At 34.9% G+C, this 15,962-nt stretch overlaps 1 protein-coding gene and 1 pseudogene across 11 annotated transcripts in view; both read left to right on the top strand.

Annotated features, from left to right (window-relative positions):
• Positions 1-15,962, top strand: part of DLG2 (discs large MAGUK scaffold protein 2) — a 2,173,778-nt gene that overhangs the window by 607,814 nt on the left and 1,550,002 nt on the right. The window lies entirely within an intron of this gene.
• Positions 2,917-6,206, top strand: LOC100438528 (heterogeneous nuclear ribonucleoproteins C1/C2-like; annotated as a pseudogene).

Genomic DNA, 15,962 nt, shown 5'->3' with positions numbered 1-15,962 from the left:
CTTATTTATCTACTTCCTGATGTATGATTTGTTTTGACAGAATGCACTTCCCCCTTGGAAGGAATAACTTTAGTCCCTCTGCAGCCATTTTGAGAAACCTGAATTTATGTTACCTGAGAGACCTGAAAATATGTTAGGAAAGCCTAAAACAAAACTTGGAAAAAAGTATTTGCCGAAAGGACAGAATTCCAAGGGGAGTACGTTCATGAAACTTAAGCCAGTATGGAGAGGGTTATGGTAGGAACAGAGACAACAGAGTAATTACAAATGTCTTAGATGATTTTCTCTGCTAACAACTGGCACTATTTTTTCTGCACGTTTAAAGGACGACGGTGGCTATATAGACAACATGCAATGGAGAGTCGAGACAATTATTCGTTTCTTTTGGGCTTCAGGAATGTGCTGCAGAGGCAAAATGTTGCTTTGGGGGCCTGCATTTATGCAAATTTCTAGTCTTTGCTGACTGAATTCTGAGGAAAAAAGTCACACAGTTTTCTACTTGGTCTGTGTTTTAATTGTTACTCTAGCAGTAATTAGATACAAAAACACAGTTTTGGTGCTGTTTACCTTGAGGTTGTTTAACAAAGGTTGTCATGTTTAAATATTTTAAATAAGTAAAATGTGCGTCAGATACATTTCCCATCCTGTAACTAGCTCCTGGTTCTTGGGTTGCTTGGCCTAGTTTCTAATGCTGAGGAAGAGCTTCATTACTGTAATCCTGCATCTCATTTTACAAATGCCTTAACTTTGTGTGTCTACTTTTCAATAACTGTCTCATATATTATATTTGATCTTCCCATCAACCCCCTGAAATTAATGGGGACAGTTTAATTATAATCCACTTTTAGATGAAGAAACGAAGACATGGTAAGATCCAGAATCTTAGAACAGTGTATATATACATATTTTGTCACCTCAGGATTTGACAAATTCTTGGATTATCTTAATTTAACGAAAACAGTGGGGTGGCCAAAAGGGTCTGAGTGTCGAAGTTACAAAAATGTACCTTAATTTTGGCTTTATTTGTTTACCAATCTAAACTCCATAAACTTCAATTTTATGTTTGTAAAATGGGCATAATAATTCTTAACATGCAAGAGTTTAATGAGGATATGAAATAATATAAATGAAGCACTTAGCAATCTATATTTTGATGCTCAATAAGTTACTAGTATTTTTAAATATATATCTATCCTATGATATCTTATATAGAATATCCTCTGATACCCTATATAGAATAGTTATAGAGATATAGTATATAGATATATAGGTGCAATATACTTCTATTACACAGTTTTATAACTGATTTTTTCTTTTCTGCTGAAATCTTCTGTGTGTTTCTTGAGAGTAGAAAACTATATTTCATTTGTGTATTTATTTAATCTCTATTATCTTGTGCTCTAAATATTTATATTAATGAATTCAAATTGGGTCAAAATCTTAATACAAGGAGATAAGTAGATGAAGTTATTAATTTTTTGGCATTTTGCAATTGTGCGCCAAAATGGCTTGTTTTTTTTTCCCTGGATAGATTCTGTTACACAAATTTTAAGTTGGTAATAACTGCTATTTAGGTCTAAAACAAGAAAATGTTAGGGGTTGCAAATTGAATTTTACATTTTACTTTCCCATTTCACTTTACTCTGACAATAATAATCCACATTGAAACTGTAAGAAAAAGCCTAAGGACATACATAAATCTGAGAGCTCCAGTGTTACTGTTTTTTATTTTTTATTTTTACCTCATTCTAAGATTTTTAGGGACTAATACAAATAAAGCATCCTTCTTGTTTTTAGAATCTTATAGGCTTATATTAAGCCTTCAGGTTTACTGATAAGTGAGAGAAAAAAACTCCTAACTTTTCATTTTTTTAGTATCGATGTTGTTTAGCTCTGCTTCTTGGTTTTCTTTAAATTTGATGCCTATGTATTTGTTTAATGACAATTATATAACTCTAAGAGCACTACATTCATTATCAAGTGCAATCAATCCTTGCAGGTCAGCTAAGTTGGGCAAGATTTTTTTCCCTTGGAGGATATGTCATTAAGGTTTTATATTCTCAGATGCAATGAATGTTGCTAATACTTGCATTTGGGGAAAAAATAAGTAATAAGGTAAATTGTATGCATTGCACCTGGTTCTTATGGATGGATTAAAGTATTGATTGGAAAAATAACTTTTAAGTTTCAACTTGTTCAGGTACATATCAAGTTTTCCTCAAAGGTAGTGAATATTAATAATGAGGAGGAAGAAAAGAGAATTACAACAAAGATGACAATGACATAAGCAATACTTCTGAAAACACTGTTATTAAAGATATTTTAAATTCTTATTTTACAGACAAAGAAAACGTGGCTCAAAGCAGTTGAGTAACTTATCTATAACTAGTACACAGTATAGCTTGCATCCAAACCCTGTTCTTTGCTTTTGTGACATAGTATCCTCCTTATGTTTTACAGTTCCTAGTTTATGTTTATAGGTAATCCAGAGTAACATATATATAATTCCCTTACCATTTTAAAATATTTTCTTTGTATTTGTGGTTATATTATTTTCGTTAGTCGCAAAGTATATATTATTTTTGTCTTCATTAGATCTGTGAGAAGTTTATCGATTTCATTTTCTATTTTAAGAACCAAGTGTTCTATTTCTTACCAGTTTTTTGTGCTCTAAGTAATTTTCTAATTTTCTTTTTAGTGTTTCATTCTTTCTGTTTTATTTTTAATCTGATTGCATTTTTTTCTAATATCTTGATATATAGACTCACCTTATTTTTATTCTTTTAGAAATAACCATAGTGCCTTAAGTCTATTAATTAGTCTCTAAATATGTTTGCAACTGTCCCATAAATGTAATATATTACATTCCTATTTTATGACTAAGTGGTTAATTTTATTTCCTTTTTATGCAATTTTTTGAAAGGCTAGGATGTATTTAGTTTTATTCTAAAATGTTAGTTTTAAGCTAGTTTTAGTTTCTAGCTTTAAATTACTGTGTTCAGAGAATTTTGCCTTTATGAGTTTTGCATTTTAATATATACTGATTTTTTGTGACATAATAAATGATAAAATTTTGTATAGTTCCATGATGTGTGAAAAGAAGGCATATTTTCTTTTTGTGAAGAGAAAAAGACTGAGCAGTTGTGGCTGCATTACCCACCTCGAGCAGCAGTCGGGTTCTCCACGTAGAACCCAGGAGCAGGAGACTCAGAATCGAATCTCTTCTCCTGCCTCACTCCTATGAGATTTTTTTTGATCTTCAGCCACATTTTCAGCTGTCTGAGAAATCTTATCATCAAACACAATGGCTAGCAACGTTACCAATAAGACAGATCCTCGCTCCATGAACTCCCGTGTGTTCATTGGGAATCTCAACACTCTTGTGGTCAAGAAATCTGATGTGGAGGCAATCTTTTCGAAGTATGGCAAAATTGTGGATTCCTCTGTTCATAACGACTTTGCCTTCTTTCAGTATGTTAATGAGAGAAATGCCCGGGCTGCTGTAGCAGGAGAGGATGGCAGAATGATTGCTGACCAGGTTTTAGATATTAACCTGGCTGCAGTGCCAAAAGTGAACCGAGGAAAAGCAGGTGTGAAACGATCTGCAGCAGAGATGTACGGCTCTTCTTTCGACTTAGACTATGACTTTCAGCGGGATTATTATGATAGGACGTACAGTTACCCAGCACGTGTACCTCCTCCTCATCCTCCTATTGCTCGGGCTGTAGTGCCCTAGAAACGTCAGTGTGTATCAGGAAATACCTCACGAAGGGAAAAAAGTGGCTTCAATTCTAAGAGTGGACAGCGGGGATCTTCTAAGTCTGGAAAGTTGAAAGCAGATGACTCTTCAGGCAATTAAGAAGGAGTTGACCAAGACAAAACAAAAAGTGGATTCTCTCCTGGGAAACCTGGAAGAAATTGAAAAGGAACAGAACAAACAAGCAGTAGATATGAAGAATAAAAATGTGGCACATATACACCATGGAATACTATGCAGCCATAAAAAATGATGAGTTCATGTCCTTTGTAGGGACATGGATAAAATTGGAAATCATCATTCTCAGTAAACTATCGCAAGAACAAAAAACCAAGCACTGCATATTCTCACTCATAGGTGGGAATTGAACAATGAGAACACATGGACACAGGAAGGGGAACATCACACTTCGGGACTGTTGTGGGGTGGGGGGAGGGTGGAAGGATAGCATTGGGAGATATACCTAACACTAGATGACGAGTTAGTGGGTGCAGTGCACCAGCATGGCACATGTATACATATGTAACTTACCTGCACATTGCGCACATGTACCATAAAACCTAAAGTATAATAATAATAATAATAATAAAAGAAACAAACAAACAAAAAAAGAAACAAAAAAAAAAAAAAAAAAAGAAGAGGAGCAGAGCAGCAGCTCCGTGAAGAAAGATGAGACTGATGTGAAGTTGGAGTCTGAGGGGGGTGCAGATGACCCTGCTGAGGAGGGGGATGCAGATGACTCTGCTGAGAAGGGTGACCTACTGGATGGTGACAATGAAGATTGGGGGATGGCCAGCTGGAGCTGATCAAGGATGATGAAAAAGAGGCTGAGGAAGGAGAGGATGACTCTGAAGCACATAGCGGGGTTTAGAAATCTTATCCCATTCTCCAGTTTCAGCTTTCCACATATGGCTAGCCAGTTTTCCCAGCACCATTTATTAAATAGGGAATCCTTTCCCCATTTCTTGTTTTTGTTGGGTTTGTCAAAGATCAGTATAAAAATTCAAGATGGATTAAAGACTTAAATGTTAGACCTAAAACCATAAAAATCCTAGAAGAAAATCTAGGCAATACCATTCAGGACATAGGCATGGATAGGACTTCATGACTAAAACACCAAAAGCAATGGGAACAAAAGCCAAAATAGACAAATGGGATCTAATTAAACTGAAGAGCTGTAGAGCAAAAGAAATCACCATTAGAGTGAACAGGCAACCTACAGAATGGGAGAAAATTTTTACAATCTACCCATCTGACAAAGAGCTAATATCCAGAATCTACAAATAACTTAAACAAATTTACGAGAAAAAATCAACCCCATCAAAAAGTGGGCAAAGGATATGAACAGACACTTCTCAAAAGAAGACATTTATGCAGCCAAAAGACACATGAAAAAATGCTCATCATCACCGGCCATCAGAGACATGCAAATCAAAACCACAATGAGATACCATCTCACACCAGTTAGAATGGCAATCATTAAAAAGTCAGGAAACAACAGGTGCTGGAGAGGATGTGGAGAAATAGGAACACTTTTACACTGTTGGTGGGACTGTAAACTAGCTCAACCATCGTGGAAGACGGTGTGGTGGTTCCTCAAGGATCTAGAACTAGAAATATCATTTGACCCAGCCATCCCATTACTGGGTATATAGCCAAAGAACTATAAATCATGCTGCTATAAAGACACATGCACATGTATGTTTATTGTGGCACTATTCATGATAGCAAAGACCTGGAACCAACCCAAATGTCCATCAATGATAGACTGGATTAAGAAAATGTGGCACATATACACCATGGAATACTATGCAGCCATAAAAAAGATGAGTTCATGTCGTTTGTAGGGACATGGATGAATCTGGAAACCATCATTCTCAGCAAACTGTCACAAAGACAGAAAACCAAACATAGCATGTTCTCACTCACAGGTGGGAACTGAACAATAAGAACACTTGGACACAGGGTGGGGAACATCACACACCGGCGCCTGTCGTGGGGTGGGTGGAGAGGGGAGGTATAGCATTAGGAGAAATACCTAATGTAAATGACTAGTTAATGGGTGCAGCACACCAACATGGCACATGTATACATATGTAACAAACCTGCACATTGTGCACAAGTACCCCAGAACTTAAAGTATAATGAAAAATAAATAAATAATAAAATAATAATAAAAAAGAAATCTTATCCCATTATTTCTTTACCTAGGCACTTGTCTAAGTTGAAATTTTTCACCAGATCCTCTCCCCTAGTATCTTCAGCACATGCTCAGTGTTCCCCTATCCTTGTCCTTCCCATGTTCATTAATTCATATTGCTCTGCGCCTAGTCCCATTTTCACTTCCTTTGACACTCCTAGTAGTTTTGTTAAGTCTTACCCTGTAATTTTTGCTTTTAATTTTGATACCTCTTTATGACTTAACAATAAAAAGGATGTGTGGTTTTCATCAACTGTCTCCAAAATAATCTCTTGTTATGCAGGGAGTACAGTTCTTTTCATTCATACATAAGTTCAGTAGTTGCTTACCTAACTGCAAAGGCAATCTCATTTAGTTGAGTAGCTCCTGAAAGCAGCTTTGAGTTACAAGTATGTGTGTTACACCCCTACATTAGTATGCTGTGTAAGGCAGTTTAACACAAATGTAACGATGTATTTTTGTGAATGAGAGTTGGCATGTCAAATGCATCCTCTAGAAAAAGTGTTATAGTCTTAAGATTTGTTTTCTAAAGTTGATACTGTGGGTTATTTTTTGAACAGCCTGATGTTTGGGATCTTTTTTCCTCAAAATAAACAAGTCCTTATTAAGCCAGGAATTTGGAGAAAAAAAAAAGAAGGCATGTTTTCTATGGAATAAAATGTTTCATTCACGTTTATTATATCTGCCTTATTAATTGTGTGATTACAATCTTTACATCTTAATCGTACTTACTTGGGCCATCAGAGCATGAATATTCATGTAAAGGCCCTCCCAAACTTAAGATTTTGTGGGATGAGAGAGTGTGAGGTAGAGGTATGAGAAAGGGATATCTCTGTTCTAATCTGAAAGAACTTTCCCATGTGAGATCCGTGGCTGCTATGCCGCTTTACTTAGAGGCAAAGATCCCACGAATCTTTGATAGGGATACAGAGTAGAAGGTGACATATGTGTCTTTCCATTAGCTTTCTAACTGATTTTATTTAGTTTTAAAACTCAAAACATATGTCAGACAGAGACAGTTAATTTATCCCTACCACAATAGAACTAAAAAGGTTTTTTCCCCCTTCCAGGTACATATAAAGTGTTGACTGCGATTATCAGTGATTTTGCATATTTGTGTCTCCTTGTTAGTTTCATGGTTCTTTTAATTGATAAGTGAGGAAGAATCCTAAGTAGCTGCCTTCCTACCCTAAAAGAAAGTTGATTATGTTCTTTCAATTTTGTTATACTTTTGCTCATTAATGTGGTGGTTTATATTCAAGAATATTGGAGTTCCATATTAAATAAGTGAACATGTGTTGTTGGTTTCTACATTCAATTTCTATTTGCTTATCCTGTGCTAAGCATCATTATAAGAAATTAAAATTGTGATGAATCATCTGCATCTCTAAAAGGGTATCTCACATATTTTCCAGATACACTTATATCATTAGTCCATAGGGATATCAATTTTCCCAGAGAAATAAAGGCCCTGTGTTCCTTATGTGGTTATTATTCTTCACTTTAAGAGATAACTGAGAAAGCCTTGCACTCTGGTGTGTCTTGGACATCTTTTGGTCAGTTTTCGCTAGTGAACAGATGATGGTGATGACCCTAGAAGAGAGAGAAGGAAGGGTAATTGGGGCAAATGTGTTCTTCAAGGGCAAGTGTTTGTTTGCATCCTATATGGTGAGGGTGGAGGTTGTGTATTGACTGATATCTCCAGTAGCTTTTCTTCTCCCATTTACTACAATATTGTGGTGACTTGATTACTTTTCTCAGACTGGAATAGTAAAATTAACCCCTTATCTCTGAAGCAACAACTTGTAATAATTAAGAGTAATTCCGGTTAGTGATAGCATTAAGGTGGAAGCCTCTAGAAATGGTCCTGCTATGTGCTCTTTGCTAAGAATGTTGGATTACAGAGTTTTAAGGGGAGCGTACCTAAAGATGAGTCAATTAGTTTAGGATTAGACATTTAAAAATTTAACTTTGACAGATAGAAGGTCATCATTAATTTTAATAGGAGTCAATTTCAACAAAGTAGTAGGGGCAAAAATCAGGTTACAGGAAGAAAGGAATGAAAAAAAAATAAAGTGGAGAAAGAGAATATGACATACTCCCTGGACAAGTTTTATGAGGAGGGCAAGAAAGAATTTGGTATACAACTGGAGAGAGTTGGAGCAAAACAAAACAAAAAACCAAAACACCCTAAACTAACATTTTTAGACTAGAACATAGATGACCATATTTACAGGCTGAAGGAAAAGATTTAGGAAAGAGGAAGATGTCAATGATATAAATCAGAGATCAGGACACTTTTTCAGTAAAGGGCTAGGTAGTAAATATTTTAGGTTTTGAGGACCATAAGATGTCTGTAGCAACTACCCAACTCTGCCCTTGTAGCATTGAAGCAGCCACAGAAAATATATAAACAAATGGGCATGGCTGTTTTCGATAAGAATTTATTTATAATAACATGTAGCAAGCCGGATTTGACCTACAGGTTTGCCATTATAATAACATGTGGCAAGCCAGATTTGACCCACAGGTTTGCCAACCTCTGGTATAGATGGGAGAGCAGAACAGAAGAGAGTAGGAAAAGGCATAGGGTGAGGATGGCTGTGGCTGTAGGTTAGCTTTCTAGGTCTGGCTGTGGTGTACCTGTGCAGGGAGAACACACCTAATGACCTCAATTTTATTAGGAGGCTGAGGGCTATCTAATCTGTCAAAATGAGGAGCTAAAGGCAACTAAGGACTTGGAGGCAGATGGGGATGATTGAGAAGTTTTTTGAGGGAAATGAGAGGGGAAGTTGATTAAAGGACAGTGCATAGCTGAGTGTGGAAACTGACTACATAGAAATTGCTCTTAGTGTGTGTGTGAGTTCCTTTCCCACAGAGCTTCATTTCCTAGATGTGAGTTGAGAGAGACCAGATGCAGTATTTATCTGGGATTTGGGTTTTGCTGAAGAGTTGCACCTGAAGAACTGCACTAAAAGAAATCAAAGATACTGGTGAGAAAATAGTTCAAATGAACAGCCATTAGGTTCAAGCTGGCTAAAGAACAAGATGAAAAGGGATCAGTAGACTGAGGAAAAAATGAAAAGATTAAAGTGATGGATATCTCTGTGAGGTTAAAGGATAGGAGTTGAAAAAGGAGTGAAGAACTATTAAGATAGGAGATTGAGGTCAAAAAGTATAGTAATTTAGTAAATATTCAGCATGCATTTTTGATAGATTGCTATCCTGAGTAAAGCTTACTACCTGAGGCTGATAATAACATAGGTGCAAAAGAGAAACATATACACAATTTATTTTCTCAACTGTTAGAGTTTTGATTATTAAAACATCCATGACAATATTATTATATGAAATTACCCTTACTTAATTTCAGTAAGAACAACATGGGGATTTGACAATGACATTTTTACCTATAGTTTTTTTTTAAATTTCTATTTTAACCTTTTAAACTTTTGAAAAATTACTTCATTTGTAATAAAACTAGTTTTCAAATATTGACTTTTTTGTAGTAGACATTATGTTGTTTTTGTGCTGCTCCCAATTTATAAATCTAGTTCATTTCATAGAATCAGAGATAACATTGATTTCCATTCTGTAATTTCTATGAGATAAGTTACCATAAAGTATTATAAGAGTTTGAATTTAAGATTATTAAGAGATAAAATCATGGTACAAAGTTCCATATAACACTTGATTCGAATTGTGGAAACAGTTCTTGACACAGAAGATAAATAGCTGTGGTTTACTGAGTATATACTTTCTAAGTAACAGGCACGGTATTATGAGCTTTATAGGTTTATTTGGGAAAGTTCATAGAAGCTGGAGTTTTAAGTGTTTGCCAATATCTGTAAATTGTGTTCTTTTCATCTTTTTCAGGCTTTTGCTCTTTTTGCCCTGTGAATTTAAGGCATCACCTTATACATATTTTAAGGTGAAGTAATTAATGCACTCAGTTAGGAAAGACTGGTAGTTTATTTAAGATTACTTTTTTGAAAACAGAAACTTGTCACAGCTAGGAAAGCTAGTTGGCTTGTTTTCTGTTTTGTTAAGTTTTTTTTTTTTTTTTTTTTTTTAAAGAACATAGGCTAATCTCCTACTGAAAGAAATATATTTTCATTAGGTGATCTCTTATAATTAAAAAATAAAATGTTGGACTAGAGCATAAACTAATCTGTTAAATTTTAGACTACAAATAGACAGTGTGTTTAGAAGTATAAACTTAACCTAAAAAATAGCAAATGAATATGTGTGCAGCATACAATTAAGAATTTTCCAAAGACCGAATAGAACCTGTTACAAGGGGAGATACTCAGTTTGAAAAGCCATGTCAATTGCATACAATTTTGTCATCTACTGCTTCTGTAAATTGGCAAGCATTCATTCAGTGCTCTTGGTGACTTAGGTGCCTTCAATGAACACAAGAGACACCATTATTCTGAGTCAAGAGGGGAGGATTAAAATACAAGTACAGGTATAAATAGTTCTGTAGGTGGTATGGAAGTTGAAAGCTGTCTGATAACTTCAAGAGGCCATAATCTGCTAAGAGATACAAAAGGGTGGCGATAGAAGACTTGGGATAACTCGGCAGTAGTGAAGGTCCCACAGAGCTTGGAGATCATAAATCTGGTGCAATTACCAATTCCTGAAGTAATTTGATTTTCTCCAGAGGCATAAGGTGCCCAAGACAGGTACCCTAGACAGGTAGAGAGGACCATTTATAGAACAAATACAGGTTTGGGGTATACCAAAGGAGGTACGTGGAGCTGATGTGTGTTAGGTCAGGGTGGGGCTTTGAAGTATGAATCATTTTACTTACCAGTTCTCTTCTTCTGGAGGGTTAAAACCAAAGAAAAGAAGTAAATCAATACTGTACTATTAATTGCTGGGTAGAAATAGCTCCCTTACCATGGGCAGAGCCAGAAATATGGACGAGAAAGGGATGCATGTAACCCTCCCTCTATAGTAAAGAGCTGAGGAGAGGGATTGAAGTGAGATATTAAGGGGTGAAGCTATAAAGATGCTTTTTCTTTCCATCTGTTTAGTGCACTGGTATACTTTCTGATGAAAGCAAGTCATCCTTAAGTAATACCTACTCTTTTCTAAATTAAAAACTGCGTATATAAGGAAGAATTACAAGGAACTAAAACTTATTGAGCACCAAATACGTACTATGTCCTGTGATAAGAACTTTGCATATCTTGTTGCACTTATTCTTTACAACAACCCACTGGGTAAATGTATTATTTCACTGCTTTTACGTAAGTAGAAATTAAGTCTCAGAAAAGTTAAGCAGTTTGCCCAAGGCTATGCAGCTGGATTTGAGTGAAGCCATAGTTTAAACCAAGCCTAACTCTTAAGCTTATAATTTATAGTACCAATCTATTTTTATTGTTGATGTCCTTGTTTGTTTTACTGTAAGAATCTAGATTTCTTGATATTAGAGTCCTCTCTTTTGAGGAGAATCCAGATTTTGATATAAAAATTAATTTAGTAATGAAGTGCTAACATTACATACAAATAAAGAAACTATGTATTCTTACCAAAAAAAGTCTTTTAAAGAAAAATCACTCATTCTAATATTTTAAGCCTTTGATAGCATAATAGCATGCACCTTAAAAAAATAACCATTTTGCTATAATCCCTAACTGCTGCTTGCATGAATGTCATCTGCCAATATTTCACATTAGGATAGATTTTTTCTCTAGATTTCTAAAAGAATTTTACATGCAACTTGACAAAATAGCTATAAAGAATATACTTAGTAACTTAACTTACTTTCAAAAATTTTATCTTCTCTTATGGGCATGTCTTTCCTTCTATATTTGAAGATTTTGATTTCATGAGCTAGATATTTACTTGTGCCTGTTATTTATTGTTTAGAACAATTGCACTCATACTTTTCAAATAATCAGAGAACAGGAGCTGATAATTTGTTTTCTCCTGTTTTTATCATATGCTCTGATTTAGGACATTAGTAACAATGAGGACACTTAGGGTTTTGAATGTACTTTTTATCCAAGAATCACAAAATCCTTATTAATCTTTCTAGTTGGGGCATCTTTGCTCTATCTTTGTGTGGTTTCTCCATGCAATTCTTCCACCATGGCTACTTCAGAGCAACCAGAAGTCTTAATGTTATCTGAGGGTCCAAAGATACATAGTTCAAGAAAGATGGAGTCAGACTTAAGCTGCATCTCCTTTTGAGACTATCTTGAAAGAAATATAACATAACTTCTGCCACAGTCTATTAATTGAGGCAAGTAGTCACAAAGGCTACTACAGGTGCTATAAAAGTTTCAAGGGAAGGATTCATAGACTCTGCATCTCAATAGGGATGACAAACATTAGCAAGAGCATGTGGAACAAAAAGTATTGCAACTATTTTTGGAAAATTCAATTTGATATAAAATACTATCTCTGAAGGCAGGTACATGACATTAAATTTTTCCACACTGAAAATGAGAAGATATTTAATATTGATAAAAGATCTTCTATGAACTTGCCACTTTATATGCATTACCTTATTTATTGCTTACAACAACTCTCTTAATTTTACAAATGATGACACAGGCTCTAAGGGGTGATAAAATTTGTCTAAAAGCCACCTAACATCTAAGTGTCAGTGCTGGAATTCAAATCAAGTTTTTAATACTCCAAAATCTATTCATTTTCTTAAAATCACTTTAGCAAAAATAGTTGGGAAAAAAATACTTATTTGATATTTTAGTAACTGGAGTCCTATATTAATCAGAATATCTTTCTTTCTATGGTATTTTAATATTTTATATCCATAACAATAACCCCAAAAGCCAATGATTTATCTATTTGTTTAATCAGCAAATAATTTTTTTCATTATTTATATTACCACTGTAATGGTAAGTGCAATTCATTGCTTAGTCTAATAATTATATTTGTAATTATAATGCCTATCACATTGTATTTTTTTTTTCTTGAGACAGAGTTTTGCTCTTGTTGCCTAGGCTGTAGTGCAATGGTACAATCTCAGCTCACTGCAACCTCCGCCTCCCAGGTTCAAGTGATTCTCCTGCCTCAGCCTCCTGAGTAGCTGGGACTACAGGCATGAACCACCACACCCAGCTAATTTTGTATTTGTAGTAGAGATGGAGTTTCTCCACGTTGGTCAGGCTGGTCTCGAACTCCCAACCTCAGGTGATCCGCCTACCTTGGCCTCTCAAAGTGCTGGGATTACAGGCATGAGCCATCGCACCTGGCCCACATTGTATTTTAATGTTCTATTTATATACCTCACTTGTTGATCAGTCTATGGTTTCTTTGAAATCAGGGAAAACAGGTAATTCATATGTGCCTCTAGAACCTAGAATAGTAAAAAGGATACTCAATAGTAAATGTTTGCTGAAGGAATAAATTATACTATTGGTAATACATGATATATTCTTTTGTTTGCCAGCTTATTTGATTACCCAGAAAACTCCACTCCCTGTCCATAGTAGAATAAAACTGTATAAATGGAGGCGTCTTATAAGAGACTGGAATTCTCTTACCTATCTTTGCATAATATAAAATAAACTTGAACTGCATTAAGTGAAATCTGTTTGAAAACCATGAAGTGAAAAATTTCTTAGAGAGGAAATCATTAAGAATAATTTAACACAAATGCATTATTTAACATATGGAGAAACTGAGGCCTGGAGAGAGTATATAAATAGTATAACTTAAGGTCAGACAGTCAGTCGAAGTCAAAGAAAGTATTCTTATCTATATTTACTTACTCTTTCACTCTTTTCAATGCACTCTTGACTAAGTGTTAAATAGGTTTCTAGAAGGAGTCAAATATTTTTGTCAGTTTTGGAAGATTGTTTCTTATTTGCATTATATTTCTATGTAGTGCCAATGACTTAGATAGATTACATCATTCCACTCTAAATATTTGATGATGTTATCAACTAGCTTTCCATGGAGAAAATGAGGAAAATGGGTCTCATTTTTACCGTATGTTTTTCTTAGAGGCAGGTGTGTTATTATGGAAAAAGCTCTAAATAGTCACAACTCTGGCATTTACTGTCTTTCTATCCTGTAGCAAAGCATTTTGTTTCCAAGTCTATTCATTGCAGAATGAAGTAGTTTTTGTGGTTCTCAACTCAAGGGTGTTACAATGCTCAAGGCTTGTTTGTAAGTGTTGGTGGGAATTTTTTGCTTGTCACATGACTGAGGCATATTGGCAATTAGTGAAAAAGTTCCAGGAAAAATAAATAGTCTTCAAATGGTTGGGACAGTTTTATATAATGAATCTCTTTCTTGTCTGAAATGCCAGCAGTGCCCCTGCTGAGGGTAAGTAAAATCTTTTTATAATTCTAAAACTAAGTTGTCTGATTCTAAAATTTCTTTATAAGGCAAACTGCTTGAGAAAATGTCTCTTATTCTCAATATGTCACTTGTCAGTAAAAGGTGAGTGGATGGTTTTTGTTTTGCCGTGGAAACCAAAAGCAATTAGCATCTTTTTTTTTCTTTCAATGCGACTTTAAATTATTTTCTAAGAGTTTGGACTTTAAGGAAGCCCATAAGTGAAACACCAAGCAAAACAGATCTCTAGGTCAAGTTCTAGGATGAATTCTGGAGCATCCACTTGAGTCAGTGTTAGATCTTCAGAGAATTCATCATACGTGTAATCTAAATCACTGTCCCTTTGGACAATGCAGGTGGAAGAGAAAGAGAAATAATATTAGAAGAAAAGGTACAGTGTAGAGCTATCTTTACCAGCCCACTAGAATGTTTTATAGAGAGGACAATCCAAGGACATGTGTGTCTTCTAATCATATATAAATTGGGTTGGGACTAGTGCTTAATAGAATTGGGTCTGAACTCTGAGAACATCTTTCAGGAGACTGAACAAACTGTGCTATTTATGGTCTTTAGGTGGTAAGGATGCTGACACATCCTTTTATTACTAGAACTTAAAATATATCATCAGAGTGTCTTTATCTTATTGGATGCAGACTAGAAAGAATGTTTTTACAGTTTCCTTTCAAGAGGGAAAGACCTTATCTTGTGTCAAGCAAAGGCATAGGATGATTTTACTAGTTGCTATTATAGTATAGAAAGCAGAGTATAAATTTCACTTTACTGATAATCACATTTCTAAGCATTCAGATATATTTCAGATTGCATTGATCCTTTTACTATGTGTTTTGTCTCTGTTCCCCCAAAGGTTGAATTTTTTGACTATAGGTACCCCGGCTTGTACTTATTGCCTACACACCTGAAAACAATGGCTAGGTTCATAGTCTGAATACTTTGAGTTGAATTTATTTCAAAAAATTGCTGGGATTCTTGGGAAACCTACTTTTGTACAAAGGATGTCTTCAGGAACTATGGCAAAGCATAGATGGATTTACATATGCTGGTTTAGGGACTTGCTATGTGGCCCTAAGGAAGACAGAATCTGGTAAGCAATAGGTATTAATATGTCAGTTTCTCTTTTAAACTATGTAAACTCTAATTGCTGCATTTATAGAAATCGATAGCGATAGCCACCATCTTTGGAGTTCTGACCATTTAAAAATGGGTTTTGCGTTTAAAATAAGCTTCTTGGCATTTGTATAACTGGAATTGATATACATCCAATAAGTATTAGTAATATACAATAAAATGTTTCAATAATTAATAGTTCTGTGTTGTTAAGAACAGATAAAAAGTTTCTACATTGAATGAATTTGAGGAGTATCTTTTGATATTTACAATTCATATCTTTCCAGTTTATATAGCATCTGGCTTTTTCTCTTATTTGTCTGATTTTGCACTTGGCCTACAATACCTAAAGATGTACTGTCAGATAATTATTCTAAAACTGTTGCTGATAAACTTATTTATGGCTTGTTTCTGTACAAAGGTTCTAGAAACCATTGGAAGCAATTTGTTTTAGCAGCTCAATCAAATGATTGCATTTATTTCTTATAGCTCTTGATTTGATATTTCACTGGAACTTTTATTTGGTATCACTGAATTTTATTTTCATTTTAACATTT

This window comes from Pongo abelii, chromosome 9 (genome assembly GCF_028885655.2).
Source record: "Pongo abelii isolate AG06213 chromosome 9, NHGRI_mPonAbe1-v2.0_pri, whole genome shotgun sequence".
Classification (NCBI taxonomy): domain Eukaryota; kingdom Metazoa; phylum Chordata; class Mammalia; order Primates; family Hominidae; genus Pongo; species Pongo abelii.
The sequence above is the reverse complement of the archived record's forward strand: the minus strand, read 5'-3'. Positions and strand labels throughout refer to the sequence as shown.